At 49.0% G+C, this 24,685-nt stretch overlaps 1 protein-coding gene across 7 annotated transcripts in view; it reads right to left on the bottom strand.

Annotated features, from left to right (window-relative positions):
* The window catches only part of LOC105467476 (calmin), a 133,196-nt gene that overhangs the window by 97,082 nt on the left and 11,429 nt on the right, over positions 1–24,685 (bottom strand). Inside the window, exon 2 of one of the 7 annotated variants that reach the window (XM_024788414.2) lies at positions 15,419–15,502. The exons of the other annotated variants lie outside the window; for them this stretch is intronic. The gene's annotated coding sequence lies outside the window, so the exon portion shown is untranslated. The remainder of the gene's footprint in view (positions 1–15,418; positions 15,503–24,685) is intronic. 7 annotated transcript variants of the gene reach the window in all.

The following is a 24,685-nucleotide window of genomic DNA, read 5'->3' as shown; positions in this document are numbered from 1 at the left end:
ACAAGATAGTGGTAATGGTTGTACACTCTGAATGTACTAAATCTTACTGAATTACACATTTTAAAATGGTTAATTTTACGTAGTGTGATTTTCAGCTCAGTTAAAAAATATTTTCACCCAAAATAAAAATGCTGTTTTACCAAAAAAAAAAAAATTATAAAATTAATGGGAATTGAAGACGTAAAGACCAAGAGTCTGGAGGGAGGGGACTGCCCTTCCATGAGGCAGAGAGAACAGTAAGTTCAAAGGCCCTGAAGGGAGAGCACGTGTCTCATGGCAGATCATTCAGGGAACATCAGGGTCTCACTCAACAACTGTGTGTGCCAGCCTCTGCTCACCACGTGACCCCACAGAAAGTCCGCATGCAGCTTTGCAGACAGGCAGACCCTGACTGTGAAAGGTGGCATCTATGATTTGGAAGGGAGAACCAACAACTAACAGAAAAAGGCCAGCTGCCACACGTTAGCTGCCTCCCAGGTCACTTCATCCCCCCAAGGCTACCACATTTTGTTGCTGTCATCTTCGCTGGAATCCCAGCCTTGCCTGAATGGCCCCTTGTGCCTTGCCTCCTATCTGCCCTCCTGTGAATTTGCAGAGAGGAGGGCCAATTCTAATGGTCTGATTTTGCAAACCAGGGAAATCCTATGATTTGAGCATCAAAGCCTACATCTATATAAATAAATAAAGGCCTTCCCACTCCTGCCAACCGTCTCTGTGCACAAACCCTCTGTCTGATGGGAACTGTCCCCGTCACTTTCTAGCCCAGCTCCATGGCCAGGCTCCATGGAGGCCACATGCAACACGCAAACTACAGAGCCAACTATGCTGGCCTGCCTCAACCTGCCCACCCTTCTCAGCATGGTGCGATGTTCAGGCCTCTCTGGGATGCTGGATGCTGTAGCAGGCAGCAGCTGGATCCCTATTTGCCACTTACTTGGACAGGGAGAGAGGAGGGTCTGAGAGCAGCACCCTTCCTGCAGTGCCATGGTTGTTAAACTTGAGCACCCATCAGAAGCACCAGGCCCCACATCCAGAGTTTCTGATGCAGTAGGCTGAGGTGGGGCCTGAGAATCTGCAGTTGCAACAAGGTCCTGGGTGATGCTGATGCTGCTGGCCGGGAAGCTCACTTTGAGAATGGCAGCTTCAGTGGTTTAGCATCGTAAGATGTCCATAGAGCTCAGACAACACTGGTTTGCAGGGAGGAGATACCCTGGGATTCTGGGTCTTTCTTGGGATCCTGCAGCCTCCAGTCCAAGGTTGTCAGCCTCTCTCCACACAGCCCTGTTTCTGGAGGAAAGAGAAGCTCCTAGCCAGCTCTCTGCATTTCCCTCCCTAGGCTCTCAACCAAACCACCGTAATTACTGGCTATCAGGATTCTCAGTGCACACCAAGGCATCACCTACCAGAGTACAAAGCGTTTCCTGTTCATTAGTTCGTGGTTCATTAGTCTGTGACTTAGACAGGTTTTATGCCCATTTTGCAGCAGAGAAAACAGAATCAGGACGGTCAAGTAACCTGTCTGAGATCTCACAACCACAGTATAGTGGGGCCTGGAAGAGGACCTGGGCCCTCTACTTCTAAACCCCATACGATTTCTATACTGCCACAGTGGTATCCCGCACAGAAGCCCTGTATCCTAAGCCAGGGGCCTTATCACAAAGTCCTGCTCTTAGAGGACTTACATGAACACCTGCAAACCAGAGTCCCAACAGCTATGATGTGGCTGATCCAGCGGACTGAGGTGCCCTAGGAGGGCACCTAATGAGGTTTTGGGATCAGAGTTAGGCTTTTGAAAGAGATAAGCCTAAGAGAAGTCTTAAAGAGGCGTGAGCCAGTGAGAAGGCAGGGCTGGGGAAAGAATGGTGCGCTAGGCGAGGGAACAGCAGATGCAAAGGCCGAGAGGTAAGACAGATCAGGCACATCTGAACAACAGAAACTACAGCAGCTGGAGCACAGGGTTCTGCTAGGTGACGAAGGACAAGGCTGAAGAGATTGGCAGATCCTATGCTTAAGCATCTCACAAAACAAGAAGTTTGAGTTCACATCAATGCATTGCCGGCTGGCAGGCTGTAAATTGGTGCCACTTTCAAAACTGTTTGGCAGCATCCACAAAAACTAAAACATGCTGACCCTTTGATTCAACAATTCCACCCTGTGTAGAAGCCAGAAGAAACAAGTGCTTGTGTCCACCAAAAGACACGCCCAAGAGTGTTCTCAACAGCACTATTCATAACAGCCAAAAACTGGGATCGATCCACTTGTCCATCAACAGGAGAACAGACATGGTACAGTCGCACAAAGGAAAACTACATGGCAATGAAAAAGAATGAACTCACAACCTGTATGGATCTGTGGATCTCGCAAACTATCAGGCAAAAGAAGCCAAGACACAAAAGAATCCACACTGCAGGATCCATTTACGCAAAGTTCCCAAACGAGCAACATTTAGTATGGTGCTGGGAATCATGCTAGGGGTTACCGCTGGAGGTAGGTATGGCTGGAAGGGGCACACAGAGAGCTGCCTGGGTTCCAGACGTGGCCTCTGCCTGCACCTGAGTGGCGGTGCCATGGGTGTGTACACACATCACATACACCTAAGGTTAGGGCACTCTACACTTTACTGCTACACTTCATAGAAATCCCATTGGTCAGACTGGGCACGGTGGCTCACGCCTGTAATTCCAGCACTTGAGAGGCCGACGCAGAGAGATTGCCTGAGTTCAGGAATTCAAGACCAGCCTGGGCAACATGGCGAAACTCCGTCTCTGCTAAAAAAACACAAAAACTTAGCCAGGTGTGGTGCTGCATGCCTGCAGTCCCAGCTACGTGGGAGGCTGAGGCATGAGATTCGCTTGAACCTGGGAGGCAGAGGTTGCAACCTGGGTGACAGAGCAAGACTCTGTCTCAAAAAACAAAAAACTGTTGTTCTACATCCTTATCATACGTATACTATACCTCAATTTTTAAAAATGCTAAAAGGAGAAAAGGGTTCAAAACAAAGACCGGGGGAGAGGTGCAGGGTGGGGTACTGAAGCCTTCAAACCAGGGAAAAGAAGCCATCAGGCTCCTCCCTCCCCAGTCCCCCAGCCCCATTCCTGAGCTGCCCACTTTCTCCACCAGCCTAGTCCTCCGGGCTGCTGTCCTCTCTGTTCCCTTTTATGTCCAATTCCCATCCTCATAAGAGCGGGCCATTCATATTATGACCCCGTCATGCCAAAATCCCTGCTGGCTGCCTTGGCCTACTGTACCAAGTATTCCACGGTCTTCTTGCTCTGGGGCCAGCTTGTCACCTCCCCAACCAGGGGGTTAGCCTCCTTGCATGCAATCACCACCTAAGACGGGTTTAGCCGGGCGCGGTGGCTCAAGCCTGTAATCCCCAGCACTTTGGGAGGCCGAGACGGGTGGATCACGAGGTCAGGAGATCGAGACCATCCTGACGAACACGGTGAAACCCCGTCTCTACTAAAAAATACAAAAAACTAGCCGGGTGAGGCAGCGGGCGCCTGTAGTCCTAGCTACTCGGGAGGCTGAGGCAGGAGAATGGCGTAAACCCGGGGGGCGGAGCTTGCAGTGAGCTGAGATCCGGCCACTGCACTCTAGCCCGGGCGACAGAGCCAGACTCCGTCTCAAAAAAAAAAAAAAAAAAAAAAAAAAAAAAAAAAAAAAAAAGACGGGTTTAAAGGCATGCAAGAATCAAACACAATAGCTGAAGCCTATAACATTTCAAGGCAAAGTTTCCATTCTTTGGGGGAGGTCTTTCGGGGATTCTACTTTCAAAATAATATAACCTTCAAAAAAGAAAAGCTCCTTAATCCTCACATGAAAGACAAATTGCCTCCAGTCCAAGGCTGTTTCTCGTTGACTCCTGCAGAGCCCTTCACAGGGTGCAAAGCCATTCAGGTGCAATGTGTTGCGGATGTGTTAAGGATCTTGAGATGGAGAAGTTTTCCTGGATTCTTGGGGAGGGCCTTAAATGTTATCACAAGGGTCTTTATAAGTAGAAGACAGAGGGAGATGTGATCCTGAAGACAGAAGAGAAGAGGCAGTTGATGGAAAAAGAGTCAGAGAGAGATGAGACACTGCTGACTTTGAAGAGGCAGGAACAGGCCACAAGCCAACAAATACGAGGGGCCTCTGGAAACTAAAACAGGCAAGTCAACAGATTCTGTCCTGGAGCCTCCAGAAGGAACGCAGCATTACCAGTGCCTTGAATTTAGCCCAGTGAGACTGCATCAGGTTTCTGGCCTCCAGAACTGTAAGACGGTGCACACGCATCGCTTGAGAGTGCTCACTTCATGTTAGTTTGTCACAGCAGCCCTAGGAACCCCACAGGCCTCCTTATGGTGCTTTCAGCTCCTGAGCGTCAGAACAGTTTCTCAGTATTCCCATCCCCACCCTAGTGCTGTGGTATGCAGTAGGTGCTCAATGAATGCTGGTTCTATGAAGGGTGGCAGCCTAGGGATACCAACACAGAGTAACTGAGAATACCAAGGGCATGGAGCTCCCATACTTGTAGCAGAGATGATGCAAACATGTGCTTGCCAGGAGCGCAGATGCCGATGCTGTTGTCGTTATTAATATCCTCCTAGGCACCTGCTGGGCTCCGACCTGACCATGGTCTTCTGTCGAATTCTTAATTTCTTCCTCCCTCAAAGAGCAAGAACAATTTAAAAAGAAACCACCCTGGAAAAAGCTTTAGCTGGCCAGAGTGGAACCACGGCTGTGACAGGTCCCTTGTTACTGATGACAACATTCACCCACGGAGCTGAGCCTGGGTGTGAGGCTTCCTGTCTGCCTGGGGCTTGGCTCGCCATCCAGGAAACCACCTGTTGCAGGCGCCTGTGAAATGGGAGCCAGGCAGCCTAGCCATGGCGATGGCCTGTAAACAGATTTATCCCACCCACGTGGAGCCGCATCCCTGCAGCTCCTGAGTCTCGGGGCTGGCTAATACCTGGGGCTGCATGCTGCCTGTGCCAAAAAAAAACCCCAGACACTCACATCCCCCTGGAAATATCACTGGCCACAGGAGCTGTTTCTCATCCCCAGAGCTCCAGGTTGCAGGTGCAGCTGGGGATTATCACTTCTGCAAATAAACACCAAGCTCAGGTGAATGCTCCGGGAGAGGCGGGGTCAGACTGGCCCCAGCAAGCCTCGCTGGGGAATGGGGAGCCCTATCCTCCTCCTTAAAAGCAAGCTGAGCGTGCATTATCCAGAGCCCCATAGATAAATTCCCATAGCCTGTGACCCAATATTTCCACATCTAGGTATCTGTCCTCTAAGATCACCAGAAATGGGGACAAGAATGAACGTGCAAGGAGGTTCATCACAGCAGGAGGTACCAAAAAGCATGCAAAGCTGGAGATGCCCTGGATGGCCAACAGCAGTTAAGTCAGCCGCAGAAAGAATGCGTGTGCAGCCCCGAAAATGCTGGTTACCCGACATTTAAAACATGGGAAAACTCTGAGGTCAGAACACAAAGTAAAAAAAATAGGATCCAAAATTATATATATGGTGGACTGAAATTGCAAATGGCAATGACAAGCATCTATTGAGCACTGACTGTGTTCCTGGCACTGTGCTAAGGGTCGACATGTTCCCATGTCCTCATTTGGCCTCGCCGCAAGCCTGTGAGGAAGGTCTGACTTTTCAGCCTATTTCACAGATAGGGGGACTGAGGCATGGAGAGAATTCAGCGGCGTGCTCCACACAACCACATGTCCTTAACACCCTCTACACTATTTATGTTAAAACTCGACACATTTACAGGGACAAAGCCCAAAAAGAAAATGCGTCAAAAGGTAAATGGTAGGCATTTCCGGGTGGTATCATTTGGAACATTTTGTATTTTTCCATATTTTATACAGTGGACATGTACTACTTTTAAAACCAGAAACTATGCTATTTTTAAAAGTCTCCAGAGATTTCATAAGCTCCCCTAGAATGGTTTAAAATAACAACACAAACAAACACCAGTAATGAGAGATCTGCCCCCCAAGGGTCCCCCACCCCCACCTCCACCCCCTGCATCTTGGATCACAGGCTCCTTGGCCCTCCAGGAGGTGTAAGTAAAAGCCTTACTCTCTCCCTTACTGATTTTTGTCCTTCCTCTAAGACAATGTCCTCGACTTTAAATAACTTCAGGTCAAAAGCCTGAGCACAGCTCTCCCCTGCACACTCACGGGGACAGAGGGTACCCTCTGACTTCAACTGCTCTGCAGACTCCCAGGCTGGTGGTAGGGGAGGGTGGGGGCCATTATGCTTGTGACCCCACTAAAAACACCAGCTTTGCCATGAGCTAGGATTTGCTGGGAGCTGCAGAGAAATCAGCATAGCCTGATTAAAGTAACATGAACCAGCTCAGGGAGGGCGAGACGACGCTCCAAAAGCACAGGCCTGCGAGAGCACGGGTGCCCAGTGTGGGTCTGCTCCTCCAGGAACATGGCTAATTCCACCCCAGCACATCCAACCAGCCATGAACAACCAAGGAGCAGGAGAAAGAAGTGGGTGACATAGAGCAGAATGCAATTTTGCACATAGCCGTCCATGGCCATGAGAACCACTAGGAATGTATTTGGGAGATGGTTACAAATAAAACAATTAAAATGACAATAACTATGTCAGGGTAAATGGGATGGAAAATCCCTCCCCTCCCCTCCCTTCCCTCCTTCCTTCCTTCCCTCCCTCCTTCCTTCCCTCCCTCCTTCCTTCCCTCCCTCCTTCCTTCCCTCCCTCCTTCCTTCCCACCCTCTTTCCTTCCTTCCCTCCCTCTTTCCTTCCTTCCCTCCCTCCTTCCTTCCTTCCCTGCCTCCTTCCTTTCTTCCCTCCTTCTCTCCCACCCTCCTTCCCTCCCTCCTTCCTTCCCACCCTTCTTCCTTCCCACCCGCCTTCCTTCACAGCCTCCTTCCTTCTCACCCTCCTTCCTTCCTACCCTCCTTCCTACCCTCCTTTCTACCCTCCTTCCTTCCTTCCCTCCTTCCTACCCTCCTTCCTTCCTTCCCTCCTTCCTTCCTATCCTCCTTCCTTCCCTCCCTCCTTCCTTCCTTCCTTCCTTCTTTCCTTTCCTCCTTCCTCCCTCCCTATTTTCCCTCTATTTTCAAGTTTTCTCTGACTTGTTTTTAAATCAAATCAAATAACTATACATATCTTGAGGCCTCCCTGGGCAGTCTGTCAGCCTGTGATCTTCACTGTCATTCTCTCTGGACCCAAGGCCAGGGGAATGGGCTCTGTGCACCTGCTCCTGGCAGGCAGGGACGAGCTGCGCAGACCCCAGCACTAGAGGATAAGGACAGAGACACATGGGTGTACTCCACTCGCTGTCTCCCACCCACCCCCACCCCGCAGCCCTCTCTGGTTTGTGAAATGGAAAAAGCAGTCTGAGGCAACAACACATCCCCTGGCTGAGCTGTCCTGTGAGGCTGAGAATGGGGTCCAGGCTCCTTCCTTTCCCAGGGGTCTCGGGACCATCACACAAACCTGCAGTCTCCAGAAACCATGCCCAGTGTTGTTCTACATGGTATGGAATGAGGCCACATGAAGTAGAAAACAAGGCAAAACTCCCTCCCACTCCCTCCTCAGTCTCTCACTCAGCATTCTAGCTAAAACCTACCCAACGCCAGCAGGGAAGGTGCCAGCCCCACTGCCTGGCTGGAGGGTGGCGCCAGAGGAGGAGGAGGAGGAGGCCAGAAGTCTGGCTGGAGGGCTTCCCCCCTCCCCAGGCAAACCTCTTCCTACCTACCTCACCCTAAACAGCCAGAAGAGTGCGTGCAGTCAGCCTGCCTGCCAAAGAACGGGTGGGGGAGTGGGCTGGATTCACTTATATTTCTAAAAGTATTCGCTAAGCACCTACTATGTGCCAGGAACTGGATAGACTACAAAGATAAGGAACAGGCATGACCCCTGCTTCCACGGGGAAGATAAAATTTAACCAACAAAGCACAACAGCAGAATTACAGTTAAGATCGCTGCAATGAAGTAGAAGAAAGCTGGGTTCCAGGACACAAACTCCCAGGGCACCTCTGGAAGGAGAAGGGCTGGGGGCAGAACGTGTGCTTGTCTGGCATGCACGGGGCAGGCCTTGCACTCGGTCTGAGCCCAGAGGCATCCCCGGGGAAGAAGCCTGTCCAACAGAAAGGCCCTGGAGACAGACCTGCGTCCACATTCCGGCTCCCCCTCCCTCATCTGTCCCTTCCTAGTCACATGATCTTGGGTGTCCACCTTGTAAAAAAGGGCACTTATTTTCAAGTGTGATGCTGAGGATTAGGATAAATCCCTGTGCTAGTCGCCTTTGCACACCCCTTCTCCTACTTCCTCTTCCTTTCTCTCCCTGCCCTGTGTCCTGGGAGGAAGGTCCTCTACAGGTTGTGTCACTGGGCACCCTGGTCTTCTGGCCACTCACGGGGTTTGGCCAATGGGAGGTGCTGGCAGGACAATGTGGGGTGAAGGGGTCACATTACTTATTCCTCTGCTGCCTCCTACTCTTGCCCCAGCTCCCTAGCTGTGGTTTTGGCCAGGGCTGCATTCTTCCACCTGGGCCCCCAGCTCCAGCCAGAGTGCCCCTCACCAGGTGATGGCTTTGTCGGGCTCCTCTAATTCAGCCCCCTCTTCTTGCCCATCAGGCCTGGCAATGGTAACAGGCTCCCTGCTGCTGGGAGTCACTGGGTGCTACACCAGCCCTTGCTGGTGTCCTTTTCCTGCCCCACCTCTGTAAACAGCCTCTGCATCAAACCCTCTGGACTCACCCCTTTTGAGTTTCCTACTGGGCTCCCGCCTCATATGGCCCTACAATAAGATCGATGCAATTTTAGTCACGATTACAAGGTGGAGGCCACTACTCCTGGGAAAAACGTGTTCAGACTGCAATGCTCACAAGCTGGTTAGTTCCATCTAATCGAAGAGAGTAGCCACTGGAAAGGGTAAGCAGGAGACTTCAGAGCCACTGGTTGTGACGTCAGAGCTATCATTCACTCAACAACCATTGTGCCTCCTGCATACCAGGCATTGTGTCAGGTGGTAAGAACAGAGAGGTAAGACGCAGGCTCACCCTAGGGGGATAGCCCAGTAGAGGCAGTAGATGTACTGTATGAACGAGTGGCTGCTGCACAGGGGACACGTATGGTAAGAGCTGAGAACGGCAAGAAGAAACTCTGTCAGTCTGCCCAGGGGTGGTGTCAGAAGAGGACTCAGAAGAAGGGACACTGGACTAGCCCTCTTTGAATGCACAGTTTTCTGGGCTAAAAGAGCACTTAGAGCAAAAGGGAAAACATACACAAAAACAAAGGGGTGGGAGAGGCACGCTGGGACAAAGGTCAGTGTTCTCATGTTGACCAAAGGACCAGGCCACTTAAAGTGATGGCTGGCCAATGACAGATGAGTGACCCACAAACAAGTCAAGTTCAGTCCTACCTCAGGACCTTTGCACTTGCTGTCTTCTCTGTCCAAAGTACTGTGCACTCAAATCCTTGCATGGTGACACCTATTCTTCATTGTTCATCTCCTCAGAGAGGCTCCCCCTGACCACAAGTAGCTTCCTTGGTTTCCCTTGTTGTAACAAATTACCACAAATGTGGTGGCTGAAAACAACTCAAACTTATCTTATAGCTCTGGAGGTCAGAGTCCAAAAGAGTCTCACTGGGCAAAAATCAAGGTGCTATTCCCTCTGGAGGTTCCAGGGGGAAAGTGCGTTGTCTTAGTCTGTTTTATGCTGTTATAACAGAATGCCACAGACTGGGTAATTTATGCTGGACAGAATTTTGGCTCACATTTCTAGAGGCTGGGAAGTCCAAGAACACGACACTAGAATCTGGTGAGGGCCATCGCGCTGTGTCATCCCAGAGTGGAAGGCAAAAGGGCAAGAGACTACACAAGACAGAGAGGAAGGGGGCTGAACGTACCATTTTAATCAGAGACCACCTCCTGTGATAACTAACCCACTCCCTCAATAATGACACTAATCCATTCACCAGGGCAGAGCCCTTATGACATAATTATAAAGACTGATCAAAAGCCTGCTGTAAAAACACAGCAAAACTGGAAGTTGCAGTACAGACTGTTGGTTGCCTTCCCCACCCCAAATAACCATTCTCTCCTTCCTCCATAGAATCAGAACCTCTTGTTCTTAGGCGAGCACCACGGGCTTTATTTCCCAGTTTCCTGCGCAGTTAATCGCAACCCAGTGACTAAGTGCTGACCAATAAGATGTCAGCAGAAATGCTATCAGGTAGTTTCTTGAAATGTCCATTAACAGAGAGCTACCATCTGCCCCTTGATTCTTCTTCATTATCCTTCCTTCTGTCATGCCGCCCAAAACATTAATGTAATGGCTGGAGCTCTAGCAGCCATCTTGGGTCATGAAGTCAAGAGCTACATGGTGGGATGGCAGTGCAATGAGCGAAGAGGAACCTGAGAACCTGCAGATAATCTGATGCACAGCTGCCACACCAGCTTGAACAGGAATGCGTTTTGGTTTACAACAATGTTGTTTTAGGTTTTCTGTAATTCATAGCCAAAACTAATTGAGACTGATCCAAAGTCACCCCTAGGTCTGTCTGACTCCAGGGCTGTGCACTTGAATCTCATCTTCCCATCAGAAGGGATAAGGGAACACCTTCTGTTGGAGGTGGAGAAAGCAAATGCCAACTAGTCTGTTCCCAGGAAGGGCTCTGGGCTCTGTGTTTGCCAGGGGTGGGAGCGAAAGGGTGGCCATCAGATTCCTATCTGTGACTTTCCCTGCAGATATCACTTTACTAGGCTTGAAAGAAGTCTGTAAAGTCTCATTTACAAAGTAAGTCAATGCCTGAGGCTCGGTGGAGTTCCTGTGGTTTTTAGGAGGAAGGGATTTCAAAAATCACTTAGAAGGTGCTTACAGAATCAAAACGGCCACTTTGTGCAGTCCTGCTTAAACAGACACCCCAGTGTCATTAAAAAACTATGATAAGAAGATTCCCAGCTCGCTAGTGGTCTCTCTTTAAAGTCAGATTTATTGAGGTCTAATTTACATACAGTATATTTCAGCCTTTCCCGTGTACAGTTCTGTGAGTTCTGGCAAACAAATAAAGCCATGTAACCACCACCATATGGAAGAAATAGAATATTCCATTACCCCCAAAATTCCTTTGTGCCCTATTGTACTCAATCCTCTTCCCCGACTCCCAGCCCCTAACAACCATACATCCATTTTTTGTCCTGATAATTTTGCCTTCTGCAAGCTGTCATATACATGGAATCATGCAATCTGTAGAGCATCTAGAATCTAGCTTCTTTCACTCGGTGGAATGGTTTTGAGATTCATCTGTGCTGTGTGCATTAGCAGTTCTTCCCTTCTTCCTCCTAAGCAGTATTCCACTGCATGGATGTGCCACAATCTGTGGATCCCTTCGCCAGTACAGGGACGTTTGGACTGTGCCCAGTTTTTGGATATTATGAATATGGCAGGCACACACACACACACACACACACACACAGCATGCATATGTATGCTCGCCCATGTATATAGTTTTGTGTGTGGATATGCTTCCATTTCCCTTGGCAAATACCATAGAGGAAATCTGAGGCTGTACGTTGGAGTATGTCTCGCTTGATAAGAAACTGCTAGCCACACTTTCCGGAGCAGCTGTACCACTTTGCATTTCCCCCAGCAGCACATGAGAGCTCCAGATGCTCCAGGGCCTTGCCGGCACTGGGACGGGCCCGCTGTAAAGTCACAGAATTCTCGACTCTCCCAGTTCCCATGGCATCATCGCTCAACCCCACCCCACCTGGCCGCCACCATGGCACCCAATTCGAGCTGGGTTCCTGCCTGCAGTCCTCTCCCTTCCCTTCCCCTCCCCCCCCAACAGATTTTATACCCCAATGAATCACAAAACACAAAACACAAAGAAGAGCCTGTTCTCTCCCTTGTCATTACTCAGATCTGCCAGAAGGTGAGCGGTGGGTTCTGCTCGGCTTCTCCAGGCTAGCCTGCCGCTGCATCAGAAGGGGCATCCTCTTTAGCCAGAAGCTTCTCTCTTGTCTTGCCTGCACCCCTGGAGACCAAAACTGGTACAAGGAACCAGACAGACTGTTCAAGGGGCCACAGAGCCACTGGTCCAGGCACCCCAAAGAGGAGAGGGTCAGTCATACAAAGAGATAGTAACCTCAGTCGCAGGAATGTGACTCCTCACTTGCCAGCAACTGCCCCACCAAACACACAATTTTTATAGGGAAGAAAGAAGTTTTCCACCAGGCTAAGTTAATCTTGGATCTGAACGTTGGCCCAAGTATAAACCAGGAGGACCTATAACAGGAGTATATTCACGTCTTTGCAAAAAGAGGTACATCTATACCTGCAAAGGAAGACAGCAGGGGAGACAGAAGTAACCATGAAATGGAGACAGGTGCACATAAATAAGCATATCTAACCTAACATCCAGGGTACCATCTGCCATTCCTATTTTACAGAGGACGAAAGGGAGTTTAGAGATGCGCCGTAACCTGCTCAGGCCACAGGCCAGGGTGACCAATTTGTGACTCGATCCAGGTTCTCTTGACTCCAAAGTATCTTTGGAAGCAATCTTTTAAAAGCATCTATGTTACCACCAGGTTCCAGTTACTTTGGCGCCCCACAGAAAGCCACTTCCAGTACTCCCAACACTCATTCACTTATTTATATGTTTATTCATTCCTGTATTTATTCATTTACACATTTCTTGAGTGCCCTCTATGTGCCTGACATTAGGGAAGCCTCAGTGATTGAACCAGACAAAAATCCTGCCCTGTTAGCACATGGTCTAATGGGAATGAGAGCCAGCGGGGAGAGAAAACGGACTGGGCTGCTCAGGGTCCTCCCAGTGCCCACCCCCACCTCCCACCACCACCACCACCATGGCCGCAGGCCCTTTCCCTACCCAAAAAGGCTCATCCAAGTCAGGAGAGAGCAGATGTAAAAACCCAGGATCCAGAGGACCATTCTGGGCTCTTCAGTGTCCAGGCCCCACTGGATCCATGACAGAATGGGAGACACTCTGAAGGAGCAAGAACACTGCCCAAGAGCCAGGTCCCTCCTCCAGCCCCACAGGCCATGCACCAGGGCTTCCGGTGTTCATCCATTCATGCCACTGTTTGCTGAGTGCCTACGCTGCACCAGGCGCAGCACCAGGTGCTGGAGACACAGGAGGATGAGAGCCGGGCCACTGCCCATAAGGCCTCACAACACAGTGGAGAGACCGCAACCTGTCCACGCCCACTAGGGAGTAGAAGGTAAATGATGGGATGCAAACAGGGCTTCTGAGGTTTGAAGAGACCCTGCTACAAAGAGGCAGTCAAGATTTGGGTCCAGGCTGTGGGCTCTAAGGTGTGTGATCGTCACCCTATGCCATCACCTCCTACTTGGATTTTTTCTGCATTTAAATCATCTCCCAGATCTGACCTGTGCTGGCCCTCTCCCTTCCCTGCCCAACCTTTGGTTACCATATCTCTTCATTGTCATTCTTGCCTTTCAATAGAACTAGCTCAATAGTTCTTTTATTTTTCTGCCTAAGTGCCAAGTGACAGGAGTCTGGGGGGACCCAGAAACCTACACCCTGAAAGAAACAGAATGGCAGTCAAGCATAAATGTTGACCAAGGGCCATAAAATGTTTGACCTCATCATTGTTTTTCTAGGAACCTATCACGAGGAAATTTCACCCCAACATAGAGATGCCACTATAGAGCAAGATGCTCAATCAGGCAGCTCTGATTGGACAGCAGCCTCCTGTCTCCCACTGTGGAGACAGCCCAGACACTGAGTGGGGCATGGTGTGGCCACTCCTTGGGCACCACTGGGCTAGCTCTGAGCCAGGCTCCCAGAGGTGGCTGAGACCACATCCTGCCCCCAAAGGGCTCACACCCAATGAGGGAGCCACCACAGTGTAACAATGAAGTGGCAAGAGCTGAAATGCAATGCCAAGGGCACCAGGGGCCTCACACAGCCCAGGGAGGGCCCCCAACAACATGGAGGGTGGCACTGGATAAGACACTCGCCGGCAAAGGCAAAGTAAAGAGTAGGACTCAAATGGGAGAAGTCCAGAAACACAAGTGCAAAAGCCACATGTTCAAATGGAGACAGATCAGGAGGGATGCCACAAGAGTGCCGGCAGCAGCTGTGCTGGGGTAAGGGCCCAAAAATGTGGTGATGTGACTTTTATAACTACACAAAACAGAAACAGTAGCCACCACAGATGATTAGCCAAGTGGATAACCCTCTTGAGGATTATACCTGTGCCGGGCAGAGCTTCACGAGCACTGCTACTAAGGGCGTGTCAGCAGGCATCGGATTTCAGCAACAGCAGAAGAGGAGACAGGCCAGGGAGGTCAGGGACACGCCCTCGAGCCCATGGTTGGCTTCCCGGTGGGCTCTGTCGCCCATGGGGGCTCTGTTTTGAGACAGACCACCCTATAAGGGCAGCGGCCTCCCTCCTGCCTTTTCTCTCTGCTCTGCAACTGCTCCCACCAGCACCCCCATCACCATTTCAGCTCTTCAACCTCACAGTTTCTAGATTTAAGCCTACTTGAGGCCCGAACAGACGGGCCCATGGGTATCTATGGCCACTGGAGAGCAAATTCTAGGCAAATACTTCACCCATTTGCCCAGAGGCTTCTGATTTCCCTGCACCAGGTGTACAAGGCAAATCCAGGCCTCCAACCCCCACCCTCCTCCAACGCCATCCCTGCCCCTAGGGCACAGGATAGAATGGCACCCCCACCCCATCTGACCTGGTGCCAGCTAAGATCAATGGGGTGGCTGATGTGACTCTGCAGCATGTCACCACTAAGGGACTTTGCTAATAAGAGATGAACATCACTGATGGCAGAGACTATGCCACACACAATTGCTGACCATCATGAGAGGGGCCCATGTTGGCTACAGAATGCGGAACAGGGGACTTCCTACTAGGTCCATCTGAAAAGTGGAGATCATTCCCTGTTCATACAGTTGTGAAAACTAAACATGAAAAACCCAACAGGAGTCTTGGCACATAGTTCAGGCTCTATGCACACCCTATTATGTTGTTGTTGTTTTTTTTTTTTTGAGGTGGAGTTTCGATCTTGTTGCCCAGGCTAGAGTGCAATAGCGCAATCTCGGCTCACTGCAACCTCCAACTCCCGGGTTCAAGCGATTCTCTCGCCTCAGCCTCCTGAGTAGTTGGGATTACAGGTGCACACTACCACGCCTAGCTAATTTTTGTATTATTAGTAGAGACAGGGTTTCATCATGTTGGCCAGGCTAGTCTCGAACTCCTGACTTCAGGTGATCCACCTGCCTCAACCTCCTAAAGTGCTGAGATTACAGGCCTGAACCACTGTGCCCAACCCACACCCAGTTATCTTAATAATGTCATAAGGAGGGGGTTGTCCAAGCCCATTTTATACATGGTGCTTCTGAGACTCAGAAAGGTGAAATACCTTGTTCAGGTGATGTTAGAACAGGTCAGTTTCTTTCCTCCAATGGAGTCAAGGGTCAAGTAGGAGTCAAGGGTAGGAGTCCCACTGCAGAATGTCAGGGATAAAATGGGGCAAGTAATTCAGAAAAAGGTTAAGAGCTCAAACACACTACATGATTAAGGAAGAAGAGAATCCTAAGCATGAGAATTTAAAAGGTTTCTTAGAAATTATACTCTGGGTGTGGGAACTCACACCTGTAATCGCAGTGACTCAGGAGGCTGACACAGAAGCATCGCCTGAGCCCAGGAGTTCGAGTAGCCCTATTATAGAAAGTCAAATGAAATGGGAAATTGATTTCAACAATGTATTTCATGCAACTGACTATATCCAAAGCATTATCATTTCAACATTTAGGTAATATTTTAAAACAGTTAATGAGATGTTTTGCATTCTTGCTTCATATGACATCTTCAAATTTCATGTATGTTTCATACTTAAAGCACATCTCAATCTGGACTGAACAGGGTTCCTCCATAGCCACACGTGACTGGCTCCTACCATCGTGGACAGTGGAGGTCTAAGGTTCCTCGGTTTACACAGAAGAAACTGAGGTTGAAATGGAGGACTGAACAAGAATCCACATGCTTGTCATTCACAGAGCCATACTCAATTTCGGTGGTGAATTGGTGTGGCTTAGTGGAAAGAGCACAGGTCGAAGAGTGAGAACGATCCAAGGCCAAATTCTGACCCTGCCACTAACTAGCTGTGCGCCTATGGACTTTGTATTTGGCCTTTCTGAGCTTCAATTTCCCACCTGAAAGTGGAGATAATTCTCTTACCATATAGTTGTGAGAAATAAATATAAAATACCCAACAGAGATCTTGGCACATAGCAGATGTTCAATAAATGGAAACACGATGATGATGATGATATAGGTAGTGAATATATTCCCATCACCTTTTTTCTTTTTAGCATTTTAATTATCCCCAACCCAGAAAAATGATGCCCTGTCCTAGTCCAGGCAGATCTGCCCACCAGATGGCAGGGGGGCAAAGACAGAGGCAGGAAAAAGAAATGGGAGAGACAGTCATGGGGAGAGTAGAGGACACAACCACAGCGTGCTAGAGCCCCAGTGGCCTGCTGCCCCCCAAAACACATAGATGAGTAAAACAAAAGTCACCCCAACTCTGTGGGCTGGTGTCAGAGCCAACCTGTGGAACCTCTTTGGAGCTAAGCCTGTTTTAAAAGAAGCAAATCACAGACCTTTTGGACTCTCTGATAACGCCCCAGTCCATTGCTTCACTGAATGGAAGAAATCCAGAACCTGCCTCCAATGGCAAAGATGTGACCATCCTCACCTGGCAGGGCGCAAGGGCTCTGTGTATTCGGTACTCCAGATCAAAGGAGACCTCTAATGGAAACCTTGTTAGCTCAGGGCAATAGAGCATGTCCATGAGCCATGCCGCTGCCCACCTCGGCTTCTGGGTGAGTTGTTTCCTCTGCAAGGAATATTCCTCCCCCTCCCATTTGGCTAACTCCCATGTATTCTTCTCATTTCAACTTAAAAACACCACCTTCTCTGAACAGCCTTCCATAAAACGTAATGCAGGGTCCCTTTGTTAGACACTCTCCCTGTAGTCTGCCATCACAGCCATCACTATATCCTGATGAGACCGGGGGGACTGAGTCCCTGCCATGGAGCAGAGACTAGGTCTGTTCTCCTCACTTCTGTATCCCTAGTGCCTGGGAAAAAGCCTGGAACCAAGCAGACGCTCAATAAATATTTGTAGGAGGTTGCTGTTGCATGAAGTTAACTTGGGAATCAGAAGGGCTCTGGTTGGTTTGACTTGAAAATAGGCAATATTTTGGAAAATAGAAATAAAAGTTGCAGCATCTGCACCTGATGCATTCAGTAATTTTCCATGAAGTAACTTTCCAAAAGGGTCATGCACTATGGTGTCATTTTGTTGGATTCTTCCCACAACTGGAGAGTCTCTGGTTATAATGGACACAATTCACAGAAGAGCTATTACATCAACTATTGATTTTCCAAGGGCCCTGAAGCTGAAGCTTCATATCAAAGAGTCTTTTGAGTGAAGGCACACGTAGTTCCCATAACTCTTGTGTGTCCGAGAGTGGAGACAGCTCTTTGGAGAAACACAGCTCCCCCTTCATTTGCCTATTACCCTACCAACTCTCAAACGGGCAGTACCACTCCCAGGTGGAAATGCTGGGGGAAATTTTGACTGCCACATGACTGGCATTTTGTGGACTCACTCAAGGATGTTAAAACCTCCTGCCATGTGTGGAACATCCCACTCACAGAGGACCATCCTGCTCCAAAAGCCGAGTGGCCACCCCACACTCACACATTGAGGGATGCTGGCCTCAAGCCAGCCTAGGCCATGTCCACAGGGTGAAATGGCTGCAGGGGAAAATGAGTCCAAAAGGTCACATCATTATTAATGAGGAGCCCTACTCCCTCATCCCCAGGTCCGCTGCCCACCCAGGATGGACCGGTCACCTTCCTGAACACCCAGCACATTCCTGCCCTTGCATGCTGGCTCATACCAACCTCCTCACTCACCTGGAGGCCATCCCCACCCAGCCCCACCTACCTGAGCCTCCACCCAACGAAAAGTCCTTCTATAGGAAACTTTCCTGGATCACTCAACCCCAATAATCTCTCCCATCTCCAAAAAATCCCAGACCTCTAACCAGACAATTCACTTAGTACTTGTCAACTGCTGCTGTGTGTCTGTCCCTGAGTACAGACACCAAATCTGACATGCCCCAGCACAACCCCAACAGATTGACTAATTCATTCACCTCATTCAGTTGGGCCACGATTCATTCACCTCATTCAGTTGGGCCATGACAACACTGAGCTATGGTCGTGCCACTGAACTCCAGCCTGGACAACAGGGCAAGATCCCATCTCGAAAAAAGAAAGGAAGCAGGTGGATCACTTGAAGTTAGGAGTTTGAGACTAGCCTGGCCAACACAGTGAAACCCCATTTCTACTAAAAATATGAAAAAATCAGGGGGGCATGGTGGTGTGCACCTGTAATCCCAGCTACTCGGGAGGCTGAGGCAGGAGAATCGTTTGAACCCGGGAGGCAGAGGTTGCAGTGAGCTGAGATCGCGACACTGCACTCCAGCCTGGGCAACAGAGTGACTTTGTCTCAAAAAAAAAAAAAAAGAAGAAGAAAGAAAGAAAGAAAGAGGAAGGGAGGAAAGAAGGAAGCAGGGAAGGAGGGAGGTAGGGACGGAAGGAGGGAGGAAGGAAGGGGTTAACCTAGACCTAGTCCAGATTAACTGAAATATAACATGAACCACACATATAATGTTACATTTTCCAGTAGCCCTGTTATATATAAAGTCAAAAGAAACAGGGAAAATTGATTTTCACTATATATATACATCTATATCCAAAGTATTATCATTTCAACATCTGGGTAATATTTTAAAACAATTAATGAGATTGACTACCAAAGCAAACACATTCCTCTTTTACTTTAAATAAAGGAAAAAAAACAAAAGTTCATTCAAAAAAGCCTTTACTAGTACTGGGCATTTTTAACACTCATGATTTCACTGAGTCCCCCAGACAACCCTGGGAGGGCTTGACTATTTGTTCAAGTCACATTACAGATAGAAGAGACCAACACACCACAAGGACCCATCATTTGGCTAAAGCACTGCAGCTGTAAAGCGGAGAAGCTAAAATTGAAATCTGGGCCTGGCTTCAAACACTTTCTCTCTTCACCACAGGCCAGGCAGGCTGTCCTTTCTCTGGCTGTGTTCTTGCTGATCAACAATGTTTACTAGATAAGGGCTGCAGGATGAACAGGCATCATTTCAGCGGTGCTGGAGGGCAAGGCAGTGATTCGTTCTTTACTGGAGTCTCCAAAGAGTGTTTCCACAGTGCTCCCAGTTCCGGGTGATCCCAACCACTCAAAAATGTAGAAGATCAAGTCAAGTCAGTATCTGATAGAGGCTCAAGCAGGATAACTTTTAATCTTGCCATGAAGAAAAGCTTCACTTAAAAAATTTGGCACCAGCCAGTTCTCCCTCAGGTAGCCTGTGGCTTTGGGCTTGAGGAGGTTTTATAAAAACAGGCAGGACTCCAACACCAAACAATGCACGTTCTACCAAATAACGCATTCCCTCAGCGGTGTGGCTTTTCTCTCCCAAGGGGCCAGTGCACCGCACCCCACGTGCAGCAGCGGCTGCAGCTTTAAAACAGCAGCAATCCCAACAAGTGCACAAAGGTGAGCGGGGTGTCAAATTAACCCCACGCCGACCCCTGCCAGGCCAAGCTCAAAAGAGCTTTCAGCCCACTGATGGGTGATTAGAGGCCGGGGAGGACCTTGGCAGGGAGTTCACTAGAGAACGTCCTCCACCTCTGCAGCTGCACCCCATATGGACCCCCAACCCTCATGCCTTGGGACCTCAACTACGGATGAACCAAAGGGTGCGGCTGAGAAAATAGCCATTAGGTGTGACCAGTGCCTCCTCTGCAATCCCCCGATTTCTCCTGGTAACCAGTATTCAGCTGCAGCCTGGGAAATGGTCAAAATGAAATGAACATAACCAGCAGGGATCCGCAGACTTGGAATCTCCAAAGCTAGGACGATGGCAGCATCCATTTGCCAGCCTCCCCTCTGGCTGGTTGCCAGCCTCCCATCTGGCTGTTCTGAGACGCTTGGAAAAGAAGGGAGAGATTTCTCAGAGATGCGGACGGACCCAACTGGGCTTCTAATTTCAGTCCATCTCCCAACTTTATTGAAACCTAGAGGAAAGGAATTTTGTTTTATGTATGCATTACGTAGATAATAAACCCTCAACGATGGCAAGAACAGAAGATGGGGAGACAGCAACACAATCCTAGGGAGTAGCAAGAAGGACCAGTGGTCACGGATTCAGCAAATTCAAAGAAATCTACATCTTCAGCCAGTCGTGGTGGCTCCCACCTGTAATCTCAGCACATCAGGGGTCCAAGGCGGGAGGATCACTTGAGCCCAGGAGTTTGATGCCAACCTGGGCAACACAGTGAAACTTTGTCTCTATAAAAAATTAACAAAATTAGGCATAGTGGTGTGCGCCTGTGGTCTCAGCTACTTGGGAGACTGAGGCAGGAGGTTTGATTGAGACCAGGAGTTCAAGGCTGCAGTTTGCCATTATGGCGCCACTGCACTCCAGCCTGCAGCCTGGGTGACAGAGAGAAACCCTGTCTTAAAAGAAAAAAAAAAAAGGAATCTACATGCTCAGTAACATCAAGGAAGGATAAAAATCAAGCCAATATACAACCCAGAAGTCCCAAATGGTTGGGAATTAGTGGTGGCAGGTATCTCTGGAAATGGGGTTAAAGTGCAGGGATGCACTAAGAGGATGAGACGAAAGAACCAGCTGGATCCGTGTATCCCCTCCCCCATGTCTCCCAGCTGGGTGACTGTCCCTCCCCCATCAGGCACAGGACTGGAAGTTTATTCTCTAAAGAGGTTGAAAAAAACTGAGAAGATCTCAATGCAAATTGTACTGTACAATCTGTATAGTACGACTGTACTGATTGTACAGATTGTTGTGCAATCTGTACAATAGGCAGATTAAGTGATTTTATACATACTACATACAGAGGACCAATGCCCCCAAGCACACTTCCTTCTTGCAGCTCCCAAACCCCTGACTCCTCACCCCCAGCAGCCTGGTCTTGACCCTCCAGATAGGAGACTGTAAGACCCTTCCGTGGGGAGTCCAGGCAGCCCGGGAGGAAAGACCTAAAGATACTGGCATGGGGGTCCCCATGAAACAGTCCAGTAGGGACCTATGGGAGAAGCTTCCAGTCAGGAAGGACACCCATGTGCTCAGAACCTGCAGAATGCTTATTAGTCCCCAACTCTTAAATAGGAGAAAGCAACCAAGGACTATGAGGTAGCTAAAGAAAGAAGTCCTCTAACACGAAAGCTTCAGATCAGGCGAAGCCAAGAGAAGGGGTGCATAGGTCCATCACATCCAGTGTGCGCTGGGCCCTCTCTAAGACCTTCACCTCTAGTAACTCATGCAATTAGCGCAGCTCCCAAAGCAGACATCAGTATTATTCTTCCCGTTGTACAGATGAGGCCTTTGAAAAAGAGAGAGGTTAAATAACTTGTCCAAAATCATAAACCTAGTAAGTGGCAGAGCCAGGATTTCCAACTAGCCATTTGGCTCCATGCCATTGAGCGCTGTGTGAGCCACCTCTCAAAGCTCCACCCCAGCCCTGTCCATCATGACCATCCTCGGCGTGTAAGAGAAGATACTGCAGTCATGAACAAGAGGCTGCTTTGAAGAATAAGAGAGAGTTCTCGCAAATTAAAAATGTGATAGGTTAAAATACGGAATGTAAAATCGATGGCATCTCCCAGAAAGCAGAACAAAAAGTAAAAGGGATTAAAAAATAGAAAAAGTAAGAGAATTGGAGGATCAGCCCATGAGGACTGATATCCAAGTAAGAGGAGTTCTAGAAGGTCAGAAAACCAAGAAGCAGAAATCATAATGGATTGTCCAATAAAATTTCCCAGAACTGAAGGATAGTTTCCAAAAAGGTCTCACTAAGGGCACAGCATAACAAACAAAGAGACCAGCACCAAGGCAGGTCACCTTGAAGTCTCAGGTTGCTGGGGACAAACCAAGGCTCCTGTGAGTCTCCAGACAGCATGAAGCAGGATGCACACGGAGGACCAGAGATGACTTCACGCTTCTCTATAGCTACCCTAGAAGGAGGCAGACAGTGGAGCCAGGAACACTTCAATACACTGAAGGAAAATCATTTCCAACCCAGAATTTGATGCCCAGCTAATGTAGCAATCAAGAAACAGACAATAAGTTCATTTTCCCCTGCACAAATTCTCAAGAGAATCTACCACCCAGGCACTCTCTCTCAGGAAGGATGTGCTCCCGTATTCAAGGAGTGAAGCCGTCAGAGAAAGGCACAAAGCAGGAGATCTGACTCAGGAGAGAAGCGAGGGGGACCACAGGTGACAGTGACAAGCAGTCCAGGTGACAGCTGGGCCCCAAATGTGGAGGACAGCACAAGTTCAGACTGAAGAAAGTCAGAGGCGCCAGACTTGCTCAAGAAGAGAGAACTAGCCAGGCATGTTGGCTCATACCTGTAATCTCAACACTTTGGGAAGCGGAGGCAGGCAGATTATTTGAGGTCAGGAGTTCAAGACCAGCCTGGCCTACACAGTGAAACCCCATCGCTGCTAAAAATACAAAAAAATTAGCTGGGCGTGGTGGTGCACACCTGTAATCCCAGCTACTTGGGAAGTGGCAGCTGAGGCAGGAGAATCACTTGAACCCAAGAGGCGGAGGTTGCAGTGAGCCGAGATCACACCACCGCACAGAGACAGTGACCACACCTGGGCGACAGAGCTAGACTCCATCTCAAACAAAAAAAGAGGAGAGATAAATGAGACACTTTACCTGATGCACCCAAACAACTTAAAGAGATCTAGAATAGTAAGAGTTTCAGATGAATTAATAAGCCACACCCCACCACCAACAGCAACAGCAGACAATATTTAATTCCAAAGAAAACAAAAAGCAGATCAGTTAAGGAAAAGTGACCATCATTGACTACACAACTAAGCTCTGAAGAGTACTGACCTACTACTGACACTGTAAACCCCAATTACTGATCTTACCAAAATTATGATGAAAATACGTTAGGAAGTTGAGAGAGGGGGCAGATTTGAGGTTGAAGGAGGTAAAGAGGAGTCCTACATCCTCACCTTCTACAGAAAGAAACCAGAGCTGAGAACCAAAAAATCAAGATGAAGCAATACATGCATGTTATTTAGAGACATGGAAGAAAATACTAAAATCATCAGCTTAAAAAACAATGCAAGCCGTATCCTCCAGGGAAGGGGGCTGGGGTGTCACTGTTTTCCATAGAAACCTTAAAGGAAAGGCAAGGGAATGGGGAAACAGGCATTGATGAAGACATGTGACCTCACTGAATGTTCTAGCAACCAGGAGAAGTTGGGCTTATCATCCCTTTCCACCAAAAAGACAGGGTCAGGCTCATAGCTACCCACAGCCAGTCAATACTGAAAACAGGCTCAAACCCAGCTCTGCCAAACCCAGCATCCACACTCTCCCTTTGATTCCACATTCATGCATTCAACAATATAAACTGAGCACTCTCTAAGCCTGGGTCACAGGGGTGGCCAGGGCAGACTCCAGCACCTGACCCAATAGGGCTTCTGGTCTACCCGGGCAAACCATCACTAACAACAAATCCAAGTGTAGCAGTGCCTACCCTACACAGCCTCAACCTAGGACTACAGCACTTATCTGATTCCCGCTGTTCCTCTTCCTTTCCTCGCCCACTCGCAGCCCCTCACTGACCTCATGGCATTGTGACATCTCTGTCTCCCATGGGTCAGCCATCACATGCCATTTCATGGCCCTTGACCACGGTACTCCTGGGAATTCAATACAGGCCATTGCCAGGGCAACTTCCTGCTTTCAGCGCCCAAGGCCCTTGGCTTTGAATCGGGAGGTAACACGTTTGGTTTGTTTTAGATCACAGTTAAGCTCACAGGCCAGGCCACCTCTCCAAGACAGAGCTCCACACTTGTGTACACGAAAGGACAGTAAGTAGCCTTTGTAGACCGGCCTCCAGAAAGGCCTGGTGAGTCTAGGGCGCTGCAGCAAATACCTGGAGATACCACAGTGTGCTGTGAAACCTCACGTCTGCTGCTCACTCGCTGAGAACAGGGCAAAGCCACTGAGCCCCTCTGACCTTGGAGTGTGCATCTGTGAAGTAGGGGCCCTAGAAGGTTACATCAGCGTTAAACGACATAATGGAGATGGCTCTGCTTTATCATCTGCCATCGCCGTAACACAACATGGGGACGAGAGGGTGGTTCCCATGGCTGCCTCTGCTCACTTCTGCCATCATTCAAGGTTATGAGAATTTCATCTCCTCAATTTCTTCAGACGGCATCCCTATCTCCACTCTTTTGAGATCCACCCCGGGGAATCACCAGGCAGAAATCTTCAGTCAACAAGTCAGCCTTTACTTTGTTAGTTCAAGAAACCTGGTGTGTAAATGACTCTAAACAGAACCAGCTGGGCCACTGAACAGACTCTGATAAGGCTCAGCAGCAAGGCTGGTTGACATCTTGCCCAACATCCTTTAGCTGGGGTGCAGTTTTCTTTCTGGGCTCCAAGTAAGTCAATTGCCCTCTCGAGCACCACCTGGTCCTTGATCTAATGCTGGTTAAGTCTCTCCCCAT

Source organism: Macaca nemestrina, chromosome 7 (genome assembly GCF_043159975.1).
Source record: "Macaca nemestrina isolate mMacNem1 chromosome 7, mMacNem.hap1, whole genome shotgun sequence".
In the NCBI taxonomy this organism is placed as follows: Eukaryota; Metazoa; Chordata; class Mammalia; order Primates; family Cercopithecidae; genus Macaca; species Macaca nemestrina.
The sequence above is the reverse complement of the archived record's forward strand: the minus strand, read 5'-3'. Positions and strand labels throughout refer to the sequence as shown.